Below are 16,314 nucleotides of genomic sequence, written 5' to 3'. Positions count from 1 at the left end.
TTTGTTTTTGTTTATCTTAGTTTATTCCATTATTAAAATGGAGAAAAAGGGATAATCAATGTGTAAATATCTGATTTGAAAGCTGCTCCACTGTGAGAGGAAACAAATTATATAATTGGTTCCAAAAGCCATCTCTAATTCCTGCAATGTGCTCTATGTCCTTGGCTTGCTCTTGCAATATAGCAGTAATGGGCATTGCTTCTTGTGTGACCATCTCATTAAGAATCAAAGCACATCAGGTCTCTGTCCTACATGTACCAGAACATGTTTTGGTCAGGTATAAAATGGAATAATTTCAAAGTTGATATATCTACAAGTTGAAAAGTCTTGTGGGGAAGTTTCACCCTGTCATGTTGACTTAGAGGTCCAGATTTTCAAAAGCAGCCTCTCCAGACTAGTTTCTGTAGTGGTCCATGTAAACAAAACACAGGTAAGACTGTTCCTTCTGGAGCTGCTTTCATCGAACAGCAGGATTACCTGAAAGTGTGATGTTGGCTAAATGTAACACAGGCAGAGGGTGAGCTTCTGTGTTAAACACCCAGTGGTCTAAAGGTAAAAGGTCATCACCGGAAAAGAGCAGATACAAATATTTTAATGTTTCAGCAAGAAAGAAGCTCTGCTGTACATCATCATGTGTAGGAGTAGAGGAATATACATCCTTGACTCCAGAAAATCCACCACTGACCTGGCAGTACTTTTCAGTAGCCAGTGCTGCTTCCCAGCCCCACTGCCTGTATCTTGGATCATGAGTAAATCGCCATAGGTACAAATAGGTTTCAATTACTTCTGGACGGAGGATATAATACTTTTCAGCCTGTCGGACAGCCACAGCCTCCACTGCACCATCAAACTTGAATGATTCAGGACCTAGCTTTAATGCAGTTCTGTCATAAGACTCATGACATGTACGTGCAATTTCTGGCCCTAACTCTAAATAATGACCAACTTTATCCTTTCTGGAACCATATGCTCCTAGTGCAAACATTCCCCCAGCAAAGCAAGCCAAATGTCCCATCTTCTTTTCCAAGTGTCCATTCTTCCATTCTCCAATAAAGATAAGACCACCCCGGGACTTCTTAATAAGGTGTTTTTCTATAGCCTCAATAGCATCATCATACATCTTCCTTGCTTCATGATCTGTTTTATCTGACATCAACCAAGCTTTCAGTAAGTATTCATAGAAACTGTCACCCAGACCACCAACTGATGTATGATACTGACCCCAGCGCCCTGTTCTTGGGTTCAAATAATTTGGATAAAGGCCATTTGGACGATCCATTTGCTGAAGCAGTTTCCGAATATGCATGACCTTTTTATAGTAAACCAGGTCCCCTGTCAAGTAGCTGAGGTGGACAAATTCCATATGTAGTGTACGAAATTCAGCCAGAATACTGCTACCTGCAGATACCCAGCCCCAGTTTCGCCCTACTCCACTTTTCAGATTCACCATTACCCAGGGAATCCCAGTAGGTGTGTTAAAAGCAGGTAGGAGTTTCTCAGCCAACTGTACTGCTTTAATCTTGAATATCTCTTCTCCTGAAAGGTAATATGCTGCAAGCAGGCCTCCAATAAATCGAATGTTAACTTCAAACACAGATACTTCTGAATTCACACTGAAATCAAGGTTGTCTTCAATCCATCTTTGTCCATCTAGAAATTCATCATGAAGTCCCATGATATAAAGGGTATCCAAAGCATCTACTATAGTAGCTCTCATCTGTGAACTTCCAAATATGTTAGTGGAATGTCCTTTCCTTGCAATAGGTCTGAGTTCGTTATGACCCCATCCATATGTCCTATAATTATCCCAGGCATGTTTCATCATCTCTTTAATTTTTTCCCTTTTCTTTCTTATGTCACTATCTTCTGGTTCTCCACCACTGATTCCTACAAGGTTTGGAATAGGGACTGGTGGCAGAGGCTTGTTCTCTTTTGTCTTGATTTCTTGAGCTACCTTGTTTTTCTCTGTCTGAATTTCTGCATGTATTTCCTCTTTTGACTTCCTTAATTATTCTTTTGCTTCTTCCAGGGCCTTCTCATGGTCTGCTCGAATTTTATTTCTCAAACGTTCTTCTTCTTCCCTGTGTCTATGTTCATCAGGTCCATGGATCAGGAAGACTCCAGGGTTTTTAGCCCCTTTGCCGGTATCTACGTGAGGAATTAACACATCTTCTAAACCCAGATCAAAGCGTTTGTGTTTGGAAGAGTCTGGAAGGAAGAAAAATGCCCCAAAACACAGGGTGATGAAGGCACTAAGAATAAGGAGAAGGATAAACTTCTCGGAAAGTCTCAAGGTAGCCCTGTGATGTGGGAAGGAGGGCTGCCCCAGGTTCAGAAGTGGAATCCGGTGTCCAGACAGGGGCAGCAGGGCTGGGGTAGTCATTGTTTAGGCTCTCGGACGGAATACTTTATAAAGTTCTCATCTTATACCAAACGTACAAGACATCGAACCGTTTTCAAAATCTTGGCAAAAAAAAAAAACAAGAATAAACTCAATGTTTCTCCTTCCACAGGAGTGTTGTGCTTTTTAAAAAGGGTATCTCTTTCACGCTCGTCCAACTACATCCGGAAACCTGGGTGGCCTCCCAAACGATCGTTAGTTTTATGTCCTGTGATATCTTCCTGCCATTAGGCTCTGAGGACTTCATCAGGTTATCAAAAGTCTCCTCTTCATTCCTGGGAGTAGATCGGGCAAACCACACTGCAGAAAAGCTGCAAGGTGGGTTCTTCCATCCCGCACCCCAGTGAGATGCTCAAATGTGGTCTCCCTCCCCAAAGGGGAGGCTGGCGAGGTCCGAGGAGTTGTGCAAGTTCCACTTAATCTCCTCGGACGTCTCTATTCAACAGGCTCTTAACCTTCTCCCCCCGCGGTGGCGGGGACGAAAATGCAGGTCCCCTCGGAAGTCTCCCAAAAGGGAGGAAAATCTCACCTCGCGGGAAAGCCGAGGCAGCGCCGGCGGGTGAAGCCAGTAGGCTGGAGCAGGCGGTCACCCGCGCCTCGCCACGCTGCCCCGCAGGCTCCGGGCGCCGGGCGCAGCTCCGACGCTGCACCCTCGACGGTCGGGCCCAAGGGCAATCGCGCCTCCAATACCTGAGCCCCGGGAGCCGCCGCTGCACGATCTGTCGGAGCAGAACTTCCTCCTCCGGCGGACACTGAGCTGCCCCGGCATGTGCGGGGGAGGGGAGGCGCAGCGGCCGCCCCCACCCGACTCCTCCTCCTCCTCACTGCGGCCGGTTCAGTCGACAGGAGCGCCTACTCCCCGAGCGAGGCCGCCGCCGACCCTGCCGTGCCCGGTCGCAGCGACCGGACCCCCGCGCCTCCGCAGCGTGGGAGGAAGCCGGCCCCGGCCCTCGGTCCGAGAGCCCGGGGCGGGCGCCTGCTCATTCCTCGCTCTGCCTGGGGAGGCGGGCGGCCGCGGGCTCGCGGGAGCTACCGCGCCTCAGCGGGCAGAGGGTCGGCTCCGGCTCCGGCTCCTTCCTGCCCGGCCGCCGGCCGCCGCGGGGCCCTCCTCCACGCTGCCTCCGGTAGCTCGCAGCCGCTGGCTCTGGCGGCGGCGGGAGAGGCGGCGCTCCCACGCGGGCGGGGCTGCGGCCCGGGCCTCGTCCCCTGTCTCCGTAGGCCCAGAGAGAGCTGAACCGCCGCGGGGCGACACCCGTTGGGCGCACGCTGTAGAGCAGCCGGGCCGGGAGCGGGCGACGGGGCGCGGACCGGCCTGCCGGCCCGACTGGCGACTGGGCGTCCCCGGGCGGCGGAGTGTCTCTCTTTCTTGTTATGTTGGAAGCCATGCAAATCTTCAGGATGCCACCTGGTGTTGTTTGAACACATGATCCATTAAATTACCACTTAGAGACTGCTCTGTGTGTTCTATCTTGTTTCACTTTATTTTTTTTTATAATCTATATTTTTTAATTTATATATGACAGCTAAATGCATTACAATTCTTATTACACATATAGAGCACAGTTTTTCATTTCTCGGTTTGTATACAAAGCGTATTCACAGCAATTTGTGTCTTCATACATGTACTTTGCATAATAACATCCATCACATTCCACCATTGTTTCTAACCTCCTACTGCCTCCCTTCCCCTCCCACCCCTCTGCCCTATCTAGAATTCGTCTATTCCTCCCATGCTTCCTCTCCCTATCCCATTATGATCAGCCTCCTTATATCAGAGAAAACATTCAACATTTGGTTTCTTGGGATTGACTAATTTCACTTAGCATAATCTTCTCTAACTCCATCCATTTACCTGAAAATGCCATGATTTTATTCTCTTTTATTGCTGAGTAATATTCCATTGTGTATGTATGCCACATTTTTTAATCCATTCATCTACTGAAGGGTATTTAATTTGGTTCCACAGTTTAGCTATTGTGAATTATGCTGCTGTAACTGAGAAGAGGGATAGCTGGGTCAAATTGTTGTTCCATTCCCAATTTTGCAAGAAATCTCCATACTACTTTCCATATTGGCTGCACCAGTTTGCAGTCCCACCAGCAGTGTATGAGTGTATCATTTTTCCCACATCCTCACCAGCACTTATTGTTGTTTGTCTTCATAATAGCTGCCATCCTGACTGGAGTGAGATGAAATCTAAGATTTGCTTTATCTTTATGAAAGCATTATTATTATTATCCCTATTGCAGCAATGAGAAAACCAAGTCCCAGAGTGTTTGCTTCTCTGCTCCAAGGTTGGTTACCGGACTCTCTTGCTCCAAATTCTGTGCCCTTAAATGATTTACAGCCTCTCTCTGCACAAGAGTTCCAGGATTCAGACCTGGAAAAGGGAGGGCCAGATGAAGGCTCGGAGAATGCTTTGATGCTCTTAGAAAGACCGCAGTCCTCTTTTCCTTTTATTTCACTCAGCACTGCTCTCTGCATTCTGCCTGCCCACAACATTGTTCTCTGTCTCTCTCTCTCTCTCAAATTATTAATTACTTAATTAAATATTAATTAGGTATATATGATAGCAGAACACATTTTGATTCATTGTATATAATTGAATCACAACTTTTCATTTCTCTGGTTGTACACAATATAGCATTGCACCTTATATGCAGTCATACGTGCACTTAGGGTAGTGATGTCCATCTCATTCTACCATCTTTCCTTCCCCCATACGCCCACCCTATCCCGCCTTCCCCTTTGCCCAATGTTTCTCCATTTTTCCCATGCTCTCCCCACCATTTTGCATCAGCATCCACTTATCAGAGAAAACATTCAGCCTTTGGTCTTTTGGGATTGGCTTACTTTGCTTAGCCAATCAACTCCATCCATTTACCTGCAAATGCCATAATTTTATTTTTTAATGCTGAGTAATATTCCGTTGTGTATATATACCACAGTTTCTTTATTCACTCATCTATTGAAGAGCATCTAGGTTAGTTCCATAGTTCAGCTATTGTGAATTGAGCTGCTGTAAACATTAATGTGGCCACAATACCATAGTATGCCGTTTGTAAGTCCTTTCGGTATAAACCAAGAGTGGGATACCTGGTGAAATGGTGGTTCCATTCCAAGTTTTCTAAGGAATCTCCAAACTGCTTTCCAGTTTGGTTGAACCAATGTGCAGTCCCACCAGCAATGTATGAGTGTGTCTTTTTCTCCACATCCTCACCAACACTGTTGTTTGTATTCTTGACAATTGCCATTCTGACTGGCACAAGATGAAATCTTAGAGTAGTTTTAATTTGCATTTCTCTAGTTTCTAGAGATGTTGAACTTTTTAAATATATTTATTGATCGATTATGCATCATCTTCTGAGAAGTGTCTGTTCAGCTCTTTAGCCCATTTATTGATTGGGTTGTTTGCTTTTTTGAGTTCTGATCCTGGAGATTAGTGCTGTATCAGACTTGCATGTGGCAAAAATTTGCTCCCAAAATGTAGGCTCCCTCTTTACCACGTTGATTGTTTCTTTTGCCGAGAAGAAGATTTTTATTTTGAGGCTATTTTCTCCTAATGGTGCTATTTTTGCTTCTTTGATCCTCAGCCTGTGGGGCAAGAGAAGAGGCAGGACCAGTCTTTGCTTCCTTGCTGGTTACAGATTTTGCTCTATCACTTTACCTGCCGCACCCCCACCAAAAAAAAAAAATCTCCCTAGAATTGTGGCTTCCAGAATACCATATTTTCAGCCTGATCATCATCCACATGTTCTTGAAGCCATGCTTGACCATCCCTTGGTCTTTCCCCTTTCCCACTTAGGCACTTTCCCTAAATCTTTACCTTCCTGGTGAAATCAATATAAACATCAGTGATTCTTCCCCAAATCAAGCCCCTCCTTTCCTTCACCTGCTCTTCATTATTGGTTTTGAATTCCACCTTGCCTGACCCACTCATTCCCTCTGTCATATCCTGGACCTTCTCATTATTATTATCTGCCATTGCTAATGTCAATTTTAGGTATCTCACCCTTTGTCAGCCTTTGTCCATGTTCATTCCTTCTGGCACCCAACTTTTGGGTGTGCCAACTTTCCATCCTGATAATTTTCAATTGTGTTAAATTTCCATTGCTCCTTACCCACAACCTTGTTCCTTGTTTTTATCCTTATTCAGCTTTTTTCCATGGCCCACTATTGTAGTCAGTCTCTTGAAGATACCTTCAACTCGCTCGACTCTCTTTTCCTTTGTCTAAGTTTCCTTTTAACAATCCAATTCTTCATTCTGTGGTGAAACCAGCAAAGGCTGGAGAACCTGTGGCTCCACTGGCTGGTGTCACTGAACTCATGTCCTCCCAACTGCAGGTGCACACTGGAGCTGCCTGGTGAAGTTGCTGCCAGTGGCTAAACAACCCACATATCCACTTTCCTCAGGAATGATTTTACGTCTTCACTTCTCTCCTCAAATCCCCAAATCTTCTCCTCATCTTCTTCTCTACTGATGATGCTGCTTCCTGTTTCATGGAGGAAATAGGTTCAGAGACTCTTCCTCCACAAGCACCCTCCCAGCACCACGGGTGGGCTTGGCTCACCTGTGCCCAAGTGGGTGCAGCTCACACTCCCACCCAAAGCAAGCCCCTCACTTTGTTCTAGATGCTTGGTCTCAGCTACTGTGCAAGCTGCTTATTCCCTGTGTCTGCCTCTATTCTCTCTGCTAGATCTTTCCCATCAGCATAAAGCTCTGATGGGATGCCTCTCTACAAAAGGAAGCCTCCTCCCTGGCCCCAGCTGTCAATGCTCTGTTTTTCATTGTTCTTACAGCCAGGCTCCTCACTGCCATTAGTTTCTGTTCACTGTCCTCCTCCACTTGTAATCTTTTCCCAATAGAATTTTATTTCCCTCACCTGTTGAAACCACCTTTATCATTGTCAACCAGAAGGCTTTTAATGTCTCCCATTGTCATTCCAATGACTTAACTTCTGCCTTCTGAAATTCCAGCATCAAGGCTCATCAAGGATCATCAAGGCTTAGCCCCCACCTAACAGCAGCATTTGGGAACCTATCAATTTTGTGTTCGGATGTGTTCCTCACAGTCCTTATCTGTAATTATGAAATTTAAGCTGCTCAGAAAACTGAAATGGTTTTTGTAACTCATGACAGCAAAACCAGATCTGAACAATGTAGATTCTTTATTTAACCTACTCAGTGGTGATGCTGATACATAACGACATAGAAAACTGCTGTAATTAATACAAAAGTCAAGCTTCAGACCCTCCTTGGAGGTGTTACATAATATACAGTTTATGCAGCTGAGCACATCCAGCCCCAAGGAATCTAGAAAAACAGTTATGGACCTGGAGTAGAAATCTAAGATTACATTCAGGAACATAAATTTATTTATAACTAGGCATGTTTTGATCATATATTAGCTTTACAAAACAATGTTATTTTATGGGAATGAAAATAAACATTGGCGTTATGTTTATTTATATTAAATAACATCTTTAAGATAGTATATATCTTAATTTTGCATGAAACATGTAATTTCTAGTTATTGTATATAATTTAGGCAGATAATAATAAATAAATTTGTCAGAATCTTCATAAAACACCTGCTTCAAACAGTAATACCTGGAGAATTATTATTTATTACTAAAGGGGAAAATCTCTATAGAACTATAATTGTATTTTTGCATAAAAACAAAGCAATTTTGTTAAGCATATGATATTATTCAATAAAATATTTTGTTGTCATTTAAGTTTACAGTATAAAATGCAAAATCATAAATGAGACCTTCAGTTGCTCTATTCAGCAGGCATATTAATCTAGCTACTTTCCATAGTGCTACAAATATTAGCTCTTTTAAATTGTCAAATTGTCTATATAATAGGCAATACTATAATCTACATTACAGACAATATAAGCAAGAAAAGAAAAGGTAAATAACTTGTCCAATGTTATTCATGTTGAAAATAGATTTGGTTCAAAATAATATGTATGTCCATTGTTCTAATCCAAAGCTAATGGGGCCACAGAAACCCAGGAATACTGTTATTTAAATTAATTTGATCTAAAATAATTTCAGATATAAATTACAATTTGCATGTTAGATCTATCAACTGTGAAATCAAAACTAAAATTGTGTGATTTTTTTTTTTTTACTTCTCACTGAGTAAAACTGGTCATGGTAGACTTTCAAATCATTACATTACTTCTCAGTTAAAAGACATAGAAATGATGCAGATACCAATGCCATGACAATAAATTGGGACTAAAGAAACTTCTTCCATCAATTGACAAATGTACAGTTATGTTTTAACCATACTACTATTGAGTAAAACTAATTTTCTTTAATTATTTAAAGTTACATGGGTAGTAATTAATATATTTAAAAATTATTTTATAAGGGGTACATTTTTTATATCTCAGCAATAATCCTTTATTTGTTGGGGAACTTAATTGGAATAGAAGACAGATATGAAATACATATTCATGTGTGTACTTTCATATATTTTTCTCCTCAATTTTTTACATTGAAAAATTTCTAACCATAGAAAATTTAAAAGTAGTGATTATTAATATTCACATACATTCCACTCATATTCATTAGCATTTTGCAATCTTTGTTTTCTGAGTCATTTAAAAACAAGTTGTAGATATTATCACTTATCAATTCCCTAAGTCTTTGGAATGTATTTCCTAAGAATGAGGATATATTCTTGTATAGCTATAATATAATGATTATATCAAAAATTTAACAATGATGCCATAAGTTTTTTATATTAATAATAATTTTATAACATATTCAAATTTTCCCAGTAAGATCTTTTATGGGCTTTTGTTTGTATATTTATTTATTACTTTTTTTAGCTAGTTTCCAATAAAGATTGTGTGTAGAATTTAATTGTCAGCTCTCTTTAGTCTTCTGAAATCTAGAACAGTCCTCTGGCATTGTTTTCCTTCATGACATTGGGATTTTGAAGACTACCTACATGTTAGTTTTTTGAAAAATGTTCCCATATCTGTATTTCTCAAATTATTTCTTGATTAAACATTTTTGCAAACAATTATATAGTTTTATTATATATTTCCTCATGGTATCATATCAGGAGGTATATAATGTTACCTTGCTGCATAATTGGTGACACTCAGTTTGATTGGTTAAAGTGGTGTCTACTTTAGTTAAGTAATCAGAGTTACAACTCATTGGTAGGGCACTTTCATAGCATTCATGAGGTCCTGAGATTGATTCTAAGTACAACAAATGTTAAAGAGATTTTGCATCACTATGACCAAAAGATCTGACAAGAACAACTTAGAGGAGGAAAAACTTATTGTGTCTCATGGTTTCAGAGGTTCAGTCCATTGTTAGCTGACTCCAAAGTTCTTGGCCCTAGATAAAGTAGAACATCAAGGTGGAAATTGGTGGTGGAGAAAGAAGGCTCAGGACATGAGAGAAGGAAGGAAGTTTTACAAACAGGAAATGATGAACAAGAGAATCTTGGAAATTGGGAAGAAAGAATAAAAAGGAGAAATATGAGTATATACAAGGGATTTTATATAGTGGTTTTTGAAACAAAAATTACAATGCTACTGGACACTCAAAACAATAATATTTAAAATAAGGAAGGTAAAGGAATTGAAGCAGAAGTAAGGTGTCCACACTTCACTCAAAGTGGTAAATGTTGATACTTATACAACAGTCTCCTGGAAAAGGAAACACATGTATATATTAATAGAAAGAACAGTCAACTAGGAAATTATGCAAAGAGGTGGACTTGAAATCACTATAATTATTGCAAGATGATTGGAGGAGAGGGTAGTGTTTTCAAATAAATGGTGCTGGGACAACTGTATACACACACTCAAAAGAAATTAAAGCTGTTATTTTTAATTTTTGAATCTTAGTGTAGCAGGTTAAAATACTTATCCCATGGCTTATATTTTGCTTGACAATATGTGTTTTATAAATCAGCAAATAATTACCTGGACTTTCTCTTTCTTTTAAAATATCAGAAAATCTATTCATTCTCACATGGCAACAGTTGGTATGTGCAGAACATAGTGCCTCCTCTTTTAAGTGAGTGTTGGAGTTTTCAGGTTTCCCACACTCACTTGGAAATTTGTTAGTGAATTACCACAAGTTGTTTCAGAGAGATTCTATGACTCTGTTACCTTTGAAGAAAATATTAGTTGATCTGTCCATTGATTTGCATAACAGAACACATGAATGAAAAAAATTGTAAATTCTCTTTACTCACCACAAACAATGGTAAATATTTCTTCAGCGTGAAGATGGAGCCTAAGACTAAAGGATTAAAACAGCAGCAACAGCAGCATAAGAAACTTCTGGCAGCCATGCTTTCTCAGGATTCCTTTGAGTCCATCCGCAGCCCTACACTATCTGTAACAGAAGAAGACATTGACAATGAAGATGATGCAATGGAGTTGCTGGGTAACTTTAAAAATTAATCATTTATCTCTTTCTTTTTTTCTCTTGTATGGTAAAGTACGCAGTGGTTAAGTGGTTTTTGACAAAGTATTGAATCATTTTGTCTTAGGAAAAAGAGAACATTTAAACATATTCTTTAGATTAGACTTTCATGCAGTTAAATGTAAGAAACAAATTGAAATCAGCTAAGCATGTGAAATATTTATTAGACTGTATTTTGTGCTTTGTGTATGCAGCACTTTGCCTTCCGATGCTTAATCAAGCTTTGTTGTGTGTGCAACTGTGATAACAATTCAAGTCTGTCTGCTTTATTCTCTGATTATAATTCCCTTGATCACACCTATTATTCTTAATATACATCCAAAGTACACATTTCAGTCCTCATCTCAAGATGTCCCTCTGTTATTTTAAGGATGCTATAGAAAAAATAGAATAAAGTTGAAAAAGGCAGTTAGTAAATTAGTGTTTTATGTGTTCCATAAATGACAGGAACATTTGCAAAGATTTTTAAGTCTCTTCAGGGTCATTACTTTCATGAAAACTATTAATCTTGTATATATGGAATATCTTTTTATATGTATTAGTGAAGCATATGTATGTTTTGCTCCTGTATAAATTTCTCTTATTTTTTCATTTATTGTGGCACAAGGGATTGAACCCAGGGCCTTGTGCATGCTAGGCAAATGCTGTACCACTGAAATACACCCCTAACTCCCCCACACATAGGTAGTTTTTAAATTAAGCCTCACTTTTGAAAATCATTTTTTCAAAAGAAAAAAAATGAAATTTTATTTTAGAGAGTTAGCCATCTATAACACAATGTGTTTTTAATTCACTGATATCAGTTTGTCCATATAAATATTTAAAACAATTTCTGATTTTTTTTTGTGACAAGATACTACTATATTTAACTGGAAAGAGAAAAAATAAGGTAATACTTTGAAAGCTTCACATAAGTTTTACATATAAAATATGGAGTCCCAGGAGGAAAAAGAAATGTTCTAAAAATATTCTTTTCTAAATCACATTTCTTGATTTAAAGTGTCAATGGTAGTAAAGTACTTTCATTATAATAAATAATGCATGTCTCCATATTTAGACTTCAGAGGTGTTTTTATACACTCAATAATGGCAGGTTCAAAATGGTTACTGGTATAATAACTGCATTTTTTCCACCATTAGGGAGACTGTATAGTGGCATTTTTACTACATGCAATGAATAATCTTTCTTTTTTGCATTTTTTAAAGCAATTAAGTCTTTCTCCTCACCTCTAAATCATTAGTGTGGTACATGTGCCAGATGTAGTCACAGTGTCTGCATTTAACTTCCATTCAACATTCAATAAACATTTATTGAGCACTTATGTGCTAGTCTGGGCTTGGTCCTGGGGATATAAAAGTAAAATAATAGTTGTCTCTTTGCAGGAACTTTGCACTCAAAGCACTCAAAATAAAAATGTAAATACATCACTCTGGTGGTGTTTTCTACCTGCAATAATTGCATATAAAGGTGACATTTAATGTAAAATTGAGGGACAGTGATCAGAGAATGTGTCTTAGACATGCTGATTCCCCTGGTTAGTCCTGAAGGACAAGTAGGAATAAGATTAATGGGTGTTGTGTTGTCATTTTTCCTGAAGGTTTGTTCACAGAGATATGGGCTCTTCTGTGACTGGTCTTCTGTGTTGGTCAGTAACAGTGAAGGGTATGAGACAAAGGGATTCTTGAAGGAGACACAGGTTTCTTCTCAGAGCTGGTATCCCCTAAATCTCAGCTGCTCTGTTATGACGTTTCTTGTTTTCCAACTAGAGGATTGGGTTTTGGAGAATATCTAATGATAAGGAATTCATAATTGTCCTTTGTTAATTCTTTTTTTTTTCATTTAGACATTTTAGTCTGTATACTGAGCAAGTTTAATATTTAAGTTTGGACTTTCTCCTTGTAATCCCACACATCTCAGCACAGGTTACTGGTGGAAGAATAATGTTCATTTCTAAGTTATAAAGTTTCCCTGTGATAACATGGAACATTCTAAGTCCACTGGACTATTCTCCAAATAGTACCATGTACATTTTCTTAGTTTTGAAACTGTTTGTAGAGTAACATGCAAAATACAAATGTTAAGTTCTTGAAAATTTATGTGATATCAAATTTTAGGACATAGAACTATTGTAAGATGCAATAGAGACATTTGGTATTTCAAATATCTTTTTGAATCTATGATATGTTGTAGAATGAGTATGCTAAAACTTATGTGTTTTCAAGGGTTTATATCCTTATGTATATCAGGATATAACTGGCTAAAATTTTATTTATCATGCATGGGAAGCACTCTGTAAACCTTATGAGGTAATGCATAAGTCAAAGGTATAATTATTACCTAATATTAATATAAACAATGATTATTTCTCAATAAAATTGGTTGATATAAAGGGAAACATATTTAGTTGTACTAGTAGATATTAGCAAAACTGGTAATTCGTATTTCAGCCAAGAAAATAGCTAGCATTGTTAATATATTATTGATTAATAGTTAATTACTCAGTTGTTTAATTGTATATATGTGGATTTCTTATTTAACTGTTTTAGGTATATGAAAATATTATACATGGCATCTATAATTTTAAAAATAGAATAAGTGTTCTCTGTAAGATTTTTTAAATACTGTCTATAGATCCATATTACAAAAGTAGATTAATATAATATTAATGCTACCTATCAGGTAGTAAAATAGCCAAATTTGTAGAATTTTAATACACAGCAGTTTTAAACACCTTGGAAATTGATTCTGTAATTATGAGACATTGAATAATATATCTGCCATATAACCTCAAACCATGTAGTTCTCAAACACAAATGCAAATCATTTTTAAATATTTATGTTGGCAATTAATGGCCACAATGAATAAAATATTTTACTAAGAATTTTTTCTTAAAAATTATTAAAATATAGACAGGCATAGTGGTGCATTCCCATAATCCCAGTGATTCAGGAGGCTGAGGTAGGACAATCACAAGTTCAAAGACATCCTCAGCAACTTAGAAAGACCCTAAACAACTTAGTGAGACCTTATCTCAAAATATAAAAAAAAATAAAAATAGAATGGGCTGGGGTTGTGGCTCAGTGGTTAAGTGCCTCTGCATTCAATGCCTGGTACCAATTTTTTTTTTAAAAAAAGATGTATTGAAATCAGTTTTTTTAAATATGGTGACAAGGAGTCATGATAGAAAAAAACGTAATTTATAAAAATTTTATTTATTCCATTCTTCTCAAAGAAAATTTTGAGGGGCTTTGTTAGTTTAAAAAATTTTTCAGTTTGTAAATATGAGCCAATTTTTATTACATTGAACAAATTTATCATCTTATTCTAGTTGAAACTCAAAAAGCTATTATGTGTTTGAATTTTTTCCATGTGATTTATTCTGATTTGTATTCATTTTTTAAATCATCAGAATTATATTTGACAGATATAACTAGCATTCTACAGATTTTAGTGTGAAATATTACTTGTAAAAATTTTTAGGCTTTTTTAGAATTGATGCTGAGGCATATATCTAAAAGTCACATTCCATAGATGCTTAAAAATAAAAACATTAGTCATGCTTTATGTTTTCCATCCTTAGCTCATAATTATATAAAATTAAAATTATATTTTTAACCCAAATAAAGTTATTACAAACAGATATCACTTGTTTTAAAATGACTAATAATGAACAGTTTATAATTAAACTGATTATTTTGCTGCATGTAGTTATTGAATTTCTGTAACCTCAATATCATGCCAAAATTTGTAAAATAAAAACTTAATTTGTTAGAAGGACTCATTACCTTAAGGCATTCTTTTGGCAAGTTGTTTTACATCCTGATCAATCTTTTAGTAAAGAATATTCACTGTTGTTTTTTTTTTTTTTTTTAAATCAAAGACCCCTTAAAACAAAAATCTCCCCATCTTTGCAAATTAAGAACACACATTTCACTTAGTGAAAAATGAATGTTTTTTCTCAATGATGTCAAAATACAAAAAGGGAGGGGACCATAAATGTTTTCTTAAAAATTATCTATCTATCTATCTATCTATCTATCTATCTATCTATCTATCTATCTATATGTCTGTCTATAATTTAAGGTATATAGAACACCTGAAATACAGAGTACCATACAAATGCACTTTTGTCAATTTTTTTTTCTTTTGAGTATTGATGAATGGAACTATCAGGATGACAAAAAGAGTTGTCACTTTAAAATGAGGATTAAAAGATTCTTGACAAAAGTCTGAAGATTTTGAAAAATTAAATCTGTGTATCCTTCAATATTGTCCATAAGACTGCTTAAAATACTATATATAAAGTTATTCAATACAATACAAAAATTATTTAATATAGAATTAGTACATATTGGAGAATAACATAGCCCAACATGTGTTGTTTTAAGATATAACAAATTTTTAAGAACCACTGAAGTTAGTGCTCTAAATCTTGGATACTAATAAAATAACTTCCAAATTACCTCAATCTGAGTAGGTCTCACCTTGAAATATATGATATTCTAAAAATTTTCAGTAATTATTGTGACTGTTGATGACCACAATTAACCAGATTATTGAAAATCTACACATGTATTTATTTTTTTTTTACTTTTCTCTAAATCAATCTGCATTTTTGAATAAAATAGGACTTTATAAAGATGTATGAAAATATCTTTCACATGCTAAATAGTCTTTTCTCCTGGTAAGTCCGTGTTTTACAGTAACAGTCCTGTGAAATGTTCCTCACTACAGAGTTTTCACTTATGTTTCTGAATCCTAATTTCAGCTGTTTTTGGTGCCATCTCTGCCTGCACAAATGCCAAGTGACTGCAGGTTGAAGTGTGGCCTTTGAGGAGCTGAACATGGCCCTGTGCTTGCCTTGCCATAATCCAATGATGACATTTGAGAAAATTCATTCAAACACATTCATTCAGCAAGTATCATGCACCTTCTCAGTAAATTGCACTAGTTCATACTAACATATAATACTAGTAATACTGCATCTTACATTTTCTAATAACCACGACCTCTTTGGGGTTTGAGAAGAGGGTGAAGAGTGGGGATGTTTTTCCCATTGAGACCCAAATAAGTTGTAGTTTTCTGACAGCTCTCAATTGTTCTATTCATTCATTTACTCACTCATTCATCCATTCATAGACTTATTAATTTCTTAAATGTCTAACTCTTACCTCCAGAGTAACTATCATTATGTTTATGGGAGTTCAAATTTAAACAAACATGGAAGTTTTGACTCCAGGAAGGTGATTTTTAAGATTTGGTTTCCTTACAAATCATCTGGGCAGCTCATTTAAGTACATTGTCCAGTGCTCCCTGCCCCCATTTTTTTTTTTTTTGGTTCATTAGATTTGGATACAGCCCATCAATCTACATTTTTTCTACAGGAATGTCCTCCTCCCTTTCTGTAGATTCCATTGCAGGGGATCTGTAGAGCATT

The 16,314-nt window shown here is 37.4% G+C and overlaps 1 pseudogene; it reads right to left on the bottom strand.

Moving 5' to 3' along the window:
* Positions 1 to 394: 394 nt before the first annotated feature.
* Positions 395 to 2,383, bottom strand: LOC143389537 (mannosyl-oligosaccharide 1,2-alpha-mannosidase IB pseudogene; annotated as a pseudogene).
* Between the last annotated feature and the right edge of the window lie 13,931 nt (positions 2,384 to 16,314).

Source organism: Callospermophilus lateralis, unplaced genomic scaffold (assembly GCF_048772815.1).
Source record: "Callospermophilus lateralis isolate mCalLat2 unplaced genomic scaffold, mCalLat2.hap1 Scaffold_63, whole genome shotgun sequence".
NCBI classification, from domain to species: Eukaryota; Metazoa; Chordata; class Mammalia; order Rodentia; family Sciuridae; genus Callospermophilus; species Callospermophilus lateralis.
This window is presented reverse-complemented; position numbering and strand designations above follow the sequence as displayed.